Below are 12,880 nucleotides of genomic sequence, written 5' to 3' on the forward strand. Positions count from 1 at the left end.
GGGGGCTGTCTCTCTATACACACACACTCACACTCACTCACTCACTCACACTCACACAAGATGCGCCTCCACGGCTGGACCCACCAAGGTGGAGACCTTCCAGCCCCCCTCCTCTCCTCGCCTGGCCTCCTTCACCTCCCCGCCCCCACCCCCAGCGCGCCGCGGCCGCTGACTGCGCACGGGGTGGGCGGGGCGCTCGCCCTTTGACCCCAGCCAGGGGCCGCCCTCCCCCACAACCCCTTTCAGCTGCTCCGCCCACCCTGTGGCCCTGCGGCCGCCTATTCCCCCGGGCCAGGGCTGGGGCACAGCGCACGGGGGAGGGGAGCCAGTGTATGGGGCGTCTCTCTCTCTCTCTCTCTCTCTCTCTCCCCCCGGATGTGTCCCATGGGTGGGGTGGGGTGGCGTGGTTTGTGGGGCGCTGAAGAAATCAGTCCCCTCCATCTCCTCCCTCTGGAAAACACCCAAGCCCTTGGAGAACTGCCCGCACCGCTACCGTGGGGGCCGGGACCCTCCTCTGTGTCCTCCTGTGGCCCAGTCCAAGGGGCCTGGGCCTGGCCGGGGCTGCATTGGACCCCAACCACCCTGGCGTGTGGACTCGCTAAAAATCGGCGATTAGATATTGGATTCCAGCGTCATTGAGGTCATTTCACTAATGAGTGCACCGCAAAGAGTTTCCTAATCCATCTGTGAGGGTGGCAACCGAAAGAGAATTTGAAAGCTGACAGAATAGGCGAGGAAAGGCATAGGAGATTTCCACACCCAGTAAGGAAGCCTTTCCCGAAGTGGAAGAAAGAAACGAGCAAACAGAGACACCGGTAGCCCGCCCGGATGAGAGTCTGCCCCTGAGAGAAAGTACCCTGACCAGGTTCACCCGCGGGTGGGTGGGTGGCGAGCTAGCGGCATTCAGAAGAGCGAGGCCCGCAGTCTGTGCAGAAGACACCTGCACTCGGGTGTGTGTGGCGGCACAATTCACAAGCAGCTCCAGATGTTAATCCAAGGAGAAGCCAGGGAGTTCCCAACGCCCCAGGTGTCCTCAGCCCACGACTGGCTGCTGTGGGAATGCGAAGCCCGGCTCCTTGTCTCAGAGCGGGGCAACCAGGAGGTGTGATGTCCACCCAGGGGTTCCCAGGAGGATCAGGCTGAAGCTGGGACTTGGCCTGAAAGTGTCCCCTCGCATGGCCACCCCCTTCCCCTTCCTGCTCCTCTACTCCTGGTGCCCCTCCATCCAGGGGCCAGACCTTAAAGAGTCACCCGCAAGAGAATCCTGGTCCCAAAGGAGCCTTCTGGGGGACCCGTGCTGAGAGAGGTTGTGGGCATGGCCCGCTGGGGCTCTGCCCGACCCAGGGCTGAGAGATGCAACCTCCCAGCTCTGGGTCCCTGCAGGAAGTGTTGGCAAGCACAGGGCCAGTCCTCCAAAGGCCCAGGTGCAGGGAGCCCAGGCCAAGCAGCCTGTGGAAGAAGCCACATGCTGTGCCACCCCGGGGAACACGACTGCAGGCCACGGCCCTTCCCACCTCCTCCTCCTCCTCCTCCTCCTCCTCCCACCCCGCCCCCGCCCCCGCCCCCACATGGCACAGGGCCCAGAGACACCTCAGACACTTGCTACCCAAAGTGCAAAGGGCATCAGTTGCTCCTCCAAAGCCCCCGCCCAGCAGACCGCGTTGTCCAGCCAGCCCCCGGGCCTCCCTGGGGTGCCCAGCACAAAAGTGCAGACACCCACCGGACCCTCAATCTCAGTTTTCGGATGTTTTTGCCACTCTAAGGACCCGCAGGCCAGCTGGGCCTTCTGGCAGGACAGAGAGCCCCGGAATCCGACGTGGAGAGCTGAGTGTACGTCCCCATGAGGAGGCGGTCCCCACCTCCGCGGCTATCCCCTTGCGGGGAGCGGCAGCCGCGGGGCCTCAGAGAAGACACCAGGCTGGGCCCCCACGGCACAGCGGGAGCACGTCCCCCGCAGGCCACTTAGCGACGGCGGCCAGCCGGCGGACGGTTGGGTTGCGCGAGACGCTGCGGCCGCCCTGCTACCGGGTTCCTGGGAGGGCGTCCTGGAACCAGCGTCCACACCAAGCCCTTGGAAGGCCCAGGCGACAGAGGAGCCCCGTCAGGCAGGGGCCGAGGACGGTGACGGCCCGGGCGGGGAGGAGCGTGTCAGGCAGGGGCAGAGGACGGTGACAGGTGACAGGCCGGGCGGGAAGGAGTCAGTCAGGCAGGGGCCGTGGAGGAGACGGGCTGGGTAAGGGTTAGGGTTAGAGTCAGGGCACAAGTCACAATCGCAAAGACCTGGAAGCCACCCGAGTGCCCATCGACCCACGAGTGGGTAAATAAAATGTGGCGCGTGGACACCACGGAGTGCTATTCGGCTATGAGGAGCAGCGGTGAGAGGGCACCTCTCCTGGTTCTCCTGGCCAGAGCTGGAACCCGTTCCAGTAAGCCAAGTATCCCAAGAATGGACACACGAGCACCACGTGCTCGCGCTCACCAGCAAATGGGTACGAACCGATGGACACCTAAGTGGACACAGAGGAATCACCTTCTTCGGGTGGGTGTCGGGCGGGTGGGGGGAGGGGATGGGCATACACATCCATTAGGAATGGGGTGGGTGCGCACCGACTGGGGGATGGGCGCACTTGAAGCTCTGACCCGAGGGGGGAGGCTGGGAGAGGGCAACGCACCGCACCCGACCTTAACATTGGTGCCCCCACAATATGCTGGAACAACATGAGAGGTAAATGAATAAGAACACGGGGCGGAGGGGGGCACGGGCAACACATGTCACCTTAATACTTGGACTCCCATCATCTGCTTGAAAAGAGAGAGAAAAGAAAATGCAATAATAGAGATAAGAGACACTTTTTAAAAATAATGAATCCGGCCGGGCGCTGTGGCTCACGCCTGTAATCCTAGCTCTTGGGAGGCCGAGGCGGGCGGATTGCTCAAGGTCAGGAGTTCAAAACCAGCCTGAGCAAGAGCGAGACCCCGTCTCTACTATAAATAGAAAGAAATTAATTGGCCAACTGATATATATATAAAAAATTAGCGGGGCATGGTGGCGCATGCCTGCAGTCCCAGCTACCCGGGAGGCTGAGGCAGAAGGATCACTCGAGCCCAGGAGTTTGAAGTTGCTGTGAGCTAGGCTGACGCCACGGCACTCACTCTAGCCTGGGCAACAAACCCAGACTCTGTCTCAAAAAAAAAAAAAAAAAATGAATCCGAAGAGAAAAGTAAAAGGAGGCCTGTGGAGCAGGTCTGGGTGTGACTCCGGATCCCCCAACATCAGGTGCCACCACCAAAGATCCCTACGTGTAGCCCATAGAACCCCAAAAGCAACGGGACGAGTTCTGGTCACATACTCCCTCAAAATGACATCCTGGCCTTCTTCTGGAACTCCCTCCCCTCTCAGACTCTCAAGGTTTCCTCCGGCGTGTCCGTTCCCACAGAGCAGACCTTTGGTCTGAGACCTGACAGTCCAGAAGCCACGCATGCTGCCGCGTGGCGGCGGTGTCACGGCTCGGGACAAGAGGAGGCCCCACGGTGCGGGCTGGGGCGCCAGGCACCGCGGCGGGCGCTGAGGGTGGGGGTCACCCCCACCCCGGGCCGCCCCCGCGCTCCCAGAAACGCGACAGAACCAGAGGCAAAAAAAAAAAAAAAAAAAAAGAAGAAGCCTACGGCACCCGGTATTCCCGGGCGGTCTCCCATCCAAGTTCTAACCAGGCCCGACCCTGCTTAGCTTCCGAGACCAGACGGGATCGGGCGCGTTCGGGGTGGTGTGGCCGTGGACGGTGGAGGGCGCCCCTGCCCCGCTCAAGAAGCCGAGCCTCTCTGCGCTTCCCCGCCGCCTCCTCCCGCCCCAGGCCCCGCGCCGGGCCGGGCCTGTTGAGTTCGCCGGCCGGGTCCGGCGGGCTCCGAGGGACGGGGGTGACAGGCGGGGCGGGCAGGGAGCGGCGGGCCGAGGTTGGGGGCTGTCTCTCTATACACACACACTCACACTCACTCACTCACTCACACTCACACAAGATGCGCCTCCACGGCTGGACCCACCAAGGTGGAGACCTTCCAGCCCCCCTCCTCTCCTCGCCTGGCCTCCTTCACCTCCCCGCCCCCACCCCCAGCGCGCCGCGGCCGCTGACTGCGCACGGGGTGGGCGGGGCGCTCGCCCTTTGACCCCAGCCAGGGGCCGCCCTCCCCCACAACCCCTTTCAGCTGCTCCGCCCACCCTGTGGCCCTGCGGCCGCCTATTCCCCCGGGCCAGGGCTGGGGCACAGCGCACGGGGGAGGGGAGCCAGTGTATGGGGCGTCTCTCTCTCTCTCTCTCTCTCTCTCTCTCTCTCTCTCTCTCCCCCCCCGGATGTGTCCCATGGGTGGGGTGGGGTGGCGTGGTTTGTGGGGCGCTGAAGAAATCAGTCCCCTCCATCTCCTCCCTCTGGAAAACACCCAAGCCCTTGGAGAACTGCCCGCACCGCTACCGTGGGGGCCGGGACCCTCCTCTGTGTCCTCCTGTGGCCCAGTCCAAGGGGCCTGGGCCTGGCCGGGGCTGCATTGGACCCCAACCACCCTGGCGTGTGGACTCGCTAAAAATCGGCGATTAGATATTGGATTCCAGCGTCATTGAGGTCATTTCACTAATGAGTGCACCGCAAAGAGTTTCCTAATCCATCTGTGAGGGTGGCAACCGAAAGAGAATTTGAAAGCTGACAGAATAGGCGAGGAAAGGCATAGGAGATTTCCACACCCAGTAAGGAAGCCTTTCCCGAAGTGGAAGAAAGAAACGAGCAAACAGAGACACCGGTAGCCCGCCCGGATGAGAGTCTGCCCCTGAGAGAAAGTACCCTGACCAGGTTCACCCGCGGGTGGGTGGGTGGCGAGCTAGCGGCATTCAGAAGAGCGAGGCCCGCAGTCTGTGCAGAAGACACCTGCACTCGGGTGTGTGTGGCGGCACAATTCACAAGCAGCTCCAGATGTTAATCCAAGGAGAAGCCAGGGAGTTCCCAACGCCCCAGGTGTCCTCAGCCCACGACTGGCTGCTGTGGGAATGCGAAGCCCGGCTCCTTGTCTCAGAGCGGGGCAACCAGGAGGTGTGATGTCCACCCAGGGGTTCCCAGGAGGATCAGGCTGAAGCTGGGACTTGGCCTGAAAGTGTCCCCTCGCATGGCCACCCCCTTCCCCTTCCTGCTCCTCTACTCCTGGTGCCCCTCCATCCAGGGGCCAGACCTTAAAGAGTCACCCGCAAGAGAATCCTGGTCCCAAAGGAGCCTTCTGGGGGACCCGTGCTGAGAGAGGTTGTGGGCATGGCCCGCTGGGGCTCTGCCCGACCCAGGGCTGAGAGATGCAACCTCCCAGCTCTGGGTCCCTGCAGGAAGTGTTGGCAAGCACAGGGCCAGTCCTCCAAAGGCCCAGGTGCAGGGAGCCCAGGCCAAGCAGCCTGTGGAAGAAGCCACATGCTGTGCCACCCCGGGGAACACGACTGCAGGCCACGGCCCTTCCCACCTCCTCCTCCTCCTCCTCCTCCTCCTCCCACCCCGCCCCCGCCCCCGCCCCCACATGGCACAGGGCCCAGAGACACCTCAGACACTTGCTACCCAAAGTGCAAAGGGCATCAGTTGCTCCTCCAAAGCCCCCGCCCAGCAGACCGCGTTGTCCAGCCAGCCCCCGGGCCTCCCTGGGGTGCCCAGCACAAAAGTGCAGACACCCACCGGACCCTCAATCTCAGTTTTCGGATGTTTTTGCCACTCTAAGGACCCGCAGGCCAGCTGGGCCTTCTGGCAGGACAGAGAGCCCCGGAATCCGACGTGGAGAGCTGAGTGTACGTCCCCATGAGGAGGCGGTCCCCACCTCCGCGGCTATCCCCTTGCGGGGAGCGGCAGCCGCGGGGCCTCAGAGAAGACACCAGGCTGGGCCCCCACGGCACAGCGGGAGCACGTCCCCCGCAGGCCACTTAGCGACGGCGGCCAGCCGGCGGACGGTTGGGTTGCGCGAGACGCTGCGGCCGCCCTGCTACCGGGTTCCTGGGAGGGCGTCCTGGAACCAGCGTCCACACCAAGCCCTTGGAAGGCCCAGGCGACAGAGGAGCCCCGTCAGGCAGGGGCCGAGGACGGTGACGGCCCGGGCGGGGAGGAGCGTGTCAGGCAGGGGCAGAGGACGGTGACAGGTGACAGGCCGGGCGGGAAGGAGTCAGTCAGGCAGGGGCCGTGGAGGAGACGGGCTGGGTAAGGGTTAGGGTTAGAGTCAGGGCACAAGTCACAATCGCAAAGACCTGGAAGCCACCCGAGTGCCCATCGACCCACGAGTGGGTAAATAAAATGTGGCGCGTGGACACCACGGAGTGCTATTCGGCTATGAGGAGCAGCGGTGAGAGGGCACCTCTCCTGGTTCTCCTGGCCAGAGCTGGAACCCGTTCCAGTAAGCCAAGTATCCCAAGAATGGACACACGAGCACCACGTGCTCGCGCTCACCAGCAAATGGGTACGAACCGATGGACACCTAAGTGGACACAGAGGAATCACCTTCTTCGGGTGGGTGTCGGGCGGGTGGGGGGAGGGGATGGGCATACACATCCATTAGGAATGGGGTGGGTGCGCACCGACTGGGGGATGGGCGCACTTGAAGCTCTGACCCGAGGGGGGAGGCTGGGAGAGGGCAACGCACCGCACCCGACCTTAACATTGGTGCCCCCACAATATGCTGGAACAACATGAGAGGTAAATGAATAAGAACACGGGGCGGAGGGGGGCACGGGCAACACATGTCACCTTAATACTTGGACTCCCATCATCTGCTTGAAAAGAGAGAGAAAAGAAAATGCAATAATAGAGATAAGAGACACTTTTTAAAAATAATGAATCCGGCCGGGCGCTGTGGCTCACGCCTGTAATCCTAGCTCTTGGGAGGCCGAGGCGGGCGGATTGCTCAAGGTCAGGAGTTCAAAACCAGCCTGAGCAAGAGCGAGACCCCGTCTCTACTATAAATAGAAAGAAATTAATTGGCCAACTGATATATATATAAAAAATTAGCGGGGCATGGTGGCGCATGCCTGCAGTCCCAGCTACCCGGGAGGCTGAGGCAGAAGGATCACTCGAGCCCAGGAGTTTGAAGTTGCTGTGAGCTAGGCTGACGCCACGGCACTCACTCTAGCCTGGGCAACAAACCCAGACTCTGTCTCAAAAAAAAAAAAAAAAAATGAATCCGAAGAGAAAAGTAAAAGGAGGCCTGTGGAGCAGGTCTGGGTGTGACTCCGGATCCCCCAACATCAGGTGCCACCACCAAAGATCCCTACGTGTAGCCCATAGAACCCCAAAAGCAACGGGACGAGTTCTGGTCACATACTCCCTCAAAATGACATCCTGGCCTTCTTCTGGAACTCCCTCCCCTCTCAGACTCTCAAGGTTTCCTCCGGCGTGTCCGTTCCCACAGAGCAGACCTTTGGTCTGAGACCTGACAGTCCAGAAGCCACGCATGCTGCCGCGTGGCGGCGGTGTCACGGCTCGGGACAAGAGGAGGCCCCACGGTGCGGGCTGGGGCGCCAGGCACCGCGGCGGGCGCTGAGGGTGGGGGTCACCCCCACCCCGGGCCGCCCCCGCGCTCCCAGAAACGCGACAGAACCAGAGGCAAAAAAAAAAAAAAAAAAAAAGAAGAAGCCTACGGCACCCGGTATTCCCGGGCGGTCTCCCATCCAAGTTCTAACCAGGCCCGACCCTGCTTAGCTTCCGAGACCAGACGGGATCGGGCGCGTTCGGGGTGGTGTGGCCGTGGACGGTGGAGGGCGCCCCTGCCCCGCTCAAGAAGCCGAGCCTCTCTGCGCTTCCCCGCCGCCTCCTCCCGCCCCAGGCCCCGCGCCGGGCCGGGCCTGTTGAGTTCGCCGGCCGGGTCCGGCGGGCTCCGAGGGACGGGGGTGACAGGCGGGGCGGGCAGGGAGCGGCGGGCCGAGGTTGGGGGCTGTCTCTCTATACACACACACTCACACTCACTCACTCACTCACACTCACACAAGATGCGCCTCCACGGCTGGACCCACCAAGGTGGAGACCTTCCAGCCCCCCTCCTCTCCTCGCCTGGCCTCCTTCACCTCCCCGCCCCCACCCCCAGCGCGCCGCGGCCGCTGACTGCGCACGGGGTGGGCGGGGCGCTCGCCCTTTGACCCCAGCCAGGGGCCGCCCTCCCCCACAACCCCTTTCAGCTGCTCCGCCCACCCTGTGGCCCTGCGGCCGCCTATTCCCCCGGGCCAGGGCTGGGGCACAGCGCACGGGGGAGGGGAGCCAGTGTATGGGGCGTCTCTCTCTCTCTCTCTCTCTCTCTCTCTCTCTCTCTCCCCCCGGATGTGTCCCATGGGTGGGGTGGGGTGGCGTGGTTTGTGGGGCGCTGAAGAAATCAGTCCCCTCCATCTCCTCCCTCTGGAAAACACCCAAGCCCTTGGAGAACTGCCCGCACCGCTACCGTGGGGGCCGGGACCCTCCTCTGTGTCCTCCTGTGGCCCAGTCCAAGGGGCCTGGGCCTGGCCGGGGCTGCATTGGACCCCAACCACCCTGGCGTGTGGACTCGCTAAAAATCGGCGATTAGATATTGGATTCCAGCGTCATTGAGGTCATTTCACTAATGAGTGCACCGCAAAGAGTTTCCTAATCCATCTGTGAGGGTGGCAACCGAAAGAGAATTTGAAAGCTGACAGAATAGGCGAGGAAAGGCATAGGAGATTTCCACACCCAGTAAGGAAGCCTTTCCCGAAGTGGAAGAAAGAAACGAGCAAACAGAGACACCGGTAGCCCGCCCGGATGAGAGTCTGCCCCTGAGAGAAAGTACCCTGACCAGGTTCACCCGCGGGTGGGTGGGTGGCGAGCTAGCGGCATTCAGAAGAGCGAGGCCCGCAGTCTGTGCAGAAGACACCTGCACTCGGGTGTGTGTGGCGGCACAATTCACAAGCAGCTCCAGATGTTAATCCAAGGAGAAGCCAGGGAGTTCCCAACGCCCCAGGTGTCCTCAGCCCACGACTGGCTGCTGTGGGAATGCGAAGCCCGGCTCCTTGTCTCAGAGCGGGGCAACCAGGAGGTGTGATGTCCACCCAGGGGTTCCCAGGAGGATCAGGCTGAAGCTGGGACTTGGCCTGAAAGTGTCCCCTCGCATGGCCACCCCCTTCCCCTTCCTGCTCCTCTACTCCTGGTGCCCCTCCATCCAGGGGCCAGACCTTAAAGAGTCACCCGCAAGAGAATCCTGGTCCCAAAGGAGCCTTCTGGGGGACCCGTGCTGAGAGAGGTTGTGGGCATGGCCCGCTGGGGCTCTGCCCGACCCAGGGCTGAGAGATGCAACCTCCCAGCTCTGGGTCCCTGCAGGAAGTGTTGGCAAGCACAGGGCCAGTCCTCCAAAGGCCCAGGTGCAGGGAGCCCAGGCCAAGCAGCCTGTGGAAGAAGCCACATGCTGTGCCACCCCGGGGAACACGACTGCAGGCCACGGCCCTTCCCACCTCCTCCTCCTCCTCCTCCTCCTCCTCCCACCCCGCCCCCGCCCCCGCCCCCACATGGCACAGGGCCCAGAGACACCTCAGACACTTGCTACCCAAAGTGCAAAGGGCATCAGTTGCTCCTCCAAAGCCCCCGCCCAGCAGACCGCGTTGTCCAGCCAGCCCCCGGGCCTCCCTGGGGTGCCCAGCACAAAAGTGCAGACACCCACCGGACCCTCAATCTCAGTTTTCGGATGTTTTTGCCACTCTAAGGACCCGCAGGCCAGCTGGGCCTTCTGGCAGGACAGAGAGCCCCGGAATCCGACGTGGAGAGCTGAGTGTACGTCCCCATGAGGAGGCGGTCCCCACCTCCGCGGCTATCCCCTTGCGGGGAGCGGCAGCCGCGGGGCCTCAGAGAAGACACCAGGCTGGGCCCCCACGGCACAGCGGGAGCACGTCCCCCGCAGGCCACTTAGCGACGGCGGCCAGCCGGCGGACGGTTGGGTTGCGCGAGACGCTGCGGCCGCCCTGCTACCGGGTTCCTGGGAGGGCGTCCTGGAACCAGCGTCCACACCAAGCCCTTGGAAGGCCCAGGCGACAGAGGAGCCCCGTCAGGCAGGGGCCGAGGACGGTGACGGCCCGGGCGGGGAGGAGCGTGTCAGGCAGGGGCAGAGGACGGTGACAGGTGACAGGCCGGGCGGGAAGGAGTCAGTCAGGCAGGGGCCGTGGAGGAGACGGGCTGGGTAAGGGTTAGGGTTAGAGTCAGGGCACAAGTCACAATCGCAAAGACCTGGAAGCCACCCGAGTGCCCATCGACCCACGAGTGGGTAAATAAAATGTGGCGCGTGGACACCACGGAGTGCTATTCGGCTATGAGGAGCAGCGGTGAGAGGGCACCTCTCCTGGTTCTCCTGGCCAGAGCTGGAACCCGTTCCAGTAAGCCAAGTATCCCAAGAATGGACACACGAGCACCACGTGCTCGCGCTCACCAGCAAATGGGTACGAACCGATGGACACCTAAGTGGACACAGAGGAATCACCTTCTTCGGGTGGGTGTCGGGCGGGTGGGGGGAGGGGATGGGCATACACATCCATTAGGAATGGGGTGGGTGCGCACCGACTGGGGGATGGGCGCACTTGAAGCTCTGACCCGAGGGGGGAGGCTGGGAGAGGGCAACGCACCGCACCCGACCTTAACATTGGTGCCCCCACAATATGCTGGAACAACATGAGAGGTAAATGAATAAGAACACGGGGCGGAGGGGGGCACGGGCAACACATGTCACCTTAATACTTGGACTCCCATCATCTGCTTGAAAAGAGAGAGAAAAGAAAATGCAATAATAGAGATAAGAGACACTTTTTAAAAATAATGAATCCGGCCGGGCGCTGTGGCTCACGCCTGTAATCCTAGCTCTTGGGAGGCCGAGGCGGGCGGATTGCTCAAGGTCAGGAGTTCAAAACCAGCCTGAGCAAGAGCGAGACCCCGTCTCTACTATAAATAGAAAGAAATTAATTGGCCAACTGATATATATATAAAAAATTAGCGGGGCATGGTGGCGCATGCCTGCAGTCCCAGCTACCCGGGAGGCTGAGGCAGAAGGATCACTCGAGCCCAGGAGTTTGAAGTTGCTGTGAGCTAGGCTGACGCCACGGCACTCACTCTAGCCTGGGCAACAAACCCAGACTCTGTCTCAAAAAAAAAAAAAAAAAATGAATCCGAAGAGAAAAGTAAAAGGAGGCCTGTGGAGCAGGTCTGGGTGTGACTCCGGATCCCCCAACATCAGGTGCCACCACCAAAGATCCCTACGTGTAGCCCATAGAACCCCAAAAGCAACGGGACGAGTTCTGGTCACATACTCCCTCAAAATGACATCCTGGCCTTCTTCTGGAACTCCCTCCCCTCTCAGACTCTCAAGGTTTCCTCCGGCGTGTCCGTTCCCACAGAGCAGACCTTTGGTCTGAGACCTGACAGTCCAGAAGCCACGCATGCTGCCGCGTGGCGGCGGTGTCACGGCTCGGGACAAGAGGAGGCCCCACGGTGCGGGCTGGGGCGCCAGGCACCGCGGCGGGCGCTGAGGGTGGGGGTCACCCCCACCCCGGGCCGCCCCCGCGCTCCCAGAAACGCGACAGAACCAGAGGCAAAAAAAAAAAAAAAAAAAAAGAAGAAGCCTACGGCACCCGGTATTCCCGGGCGGTCTCCCATCCAAGTTCTAACCAGGCCCGACCCTGCTTAGCTTCCGAGACCAGACGGGATCGGGCGCGTTCGGGGTGGTGTGGCCGTGGACGGTGGAGGGCGCCCCTGCCCCGCTCAAGAAGCCGAGCCTCTCTGCGCTTCCCCGCCGCCTCCTCCCGCCCCAGGCCCCGCGCCGGGCCGGGCCTGTTGAGTTCGCCGGCCGGGTCCGGCGGGCTCCGAGGGACGGGGGTGACAGGCGGGGCGGGCAGGGAGCGGCGGGCCGAGGTTGGGGGCTGTCTCTCTATACACACACACTCACACTCACTCACTCACTCACACTCACACAAGATGCGCCTCCACGGCTGGACCCACCAAGGTGGAGACCTTCCAGCCCCCCTCCTCTCCTCGCCTGGCCTCCTTCACCTCCCCGCCCCCACCCCCAGCGCGCCGCGGCCGCTGACTGCGCACGGGGTGGGCGGGGCGCTCGCCCTTTGACCCCAGCCAGGGGCCGCCCTCCCCCACAACCCCTTTCAGCTGCTCCGCCCACCCTGTGGCCCTGCGGCCGCCTATTCCCCCGGGCCAGGGCTGGGGCACAGCGCACGGGGGAGGGGAGCCAGTGTATGGGGCGTCTCTCTCTCTCTCTCTCTCTCTCTCTCTCTCTCTCTCTCTCTCCCCCCCCGGATGTGTCCCATGGGTGGGGTGGGGTGGCGTGGTTTGTGGGGCGCTGAAGAAATCAGTCCCCTCCATCTCCTCCCTCTGGAAAACACCCAAGCCCTTGGAGAACTGCCCGCACCGCTACCGTGGGGGCCGGGACCCTCCTCTGTGTCCTCCTGTGGCCCAGTCCAAGGGGCCTGGGCCTGGCCGGGGCTGCATTGGACCCCAACCACCCTGGCGTGTGGACTCGCTAAAAATCGGCGATTAGATATTGGATTCCAGCGTCATTGAGGTCATTTCACTAATGAGTGCACCGCAAAGAGTTTCCTAATCCATCTGTGAGGGTGGCAACCGAAAGAGAATTTGAAAGCTGACAGAATAGGCGAGGAAAGGCATAGGAGATTTCCACACCCAGTAAGGAAGCCTTTCCCGAAGTGGAAGAAAGAAACGAGCAAACAGAGACACCGGTAGCCCGCCCGGATGAGAGTCTGCCCCTGAGAGAAAGTACCCTGACCAGGTTCACCCGCGGGTGGGTGGGTGGCGAGCTAGCGGCATTCAGAAGAGCGAGGCCCGCAGTCTGTGCAGAAGACACCTGCACTCGGGTGTGTGTGGCGGCACAATTCACA

General features: G+C 62.4%; 3 pseudogenes; all 3 read right to left on the reverse strand.

Annotated features, from left to right (window-relative positions):
- Positions 1-3,659: 3,659 nt before the first annotated feature.
- Positions 3,660-3,778, reverse strand: LOC142874451 (uncharacterized; annotated as a pseudogene).
- Positions 3,779-7,629: 3,851 nt separating this feature from the next.
- Positions 7,630-7,748, reverse strand: LOC142874452 (uncharacterized; annotated as a pseudogene).
- Positions 7,749-11,593: 3,845 nt separating this feature from the next.
- LOC142874453 (uncharacterized) lies at positions 11,594-11,712 on the reverse strand (annotated as a pseudogene).
- Positions 11,713-12,880: the final 1,168 nt, after the last annotated feature.

The sequence above is a fragment of the Microcebus murinus genome, chromosome 12, assembly GCF_040939455.1.
Source record: "Microcebus murinus isolate Inina chromosome 12, M.murinus_Inina_mat1.0, whole genome shotgun sequence".
NCBI classification, from domain to species: domain Eukaryota; kingdom Metazoa; phylum Chordata; class Mammalia; order Primates; family Cheirogaleidae; genus Microcebus; species Microcebus murinus.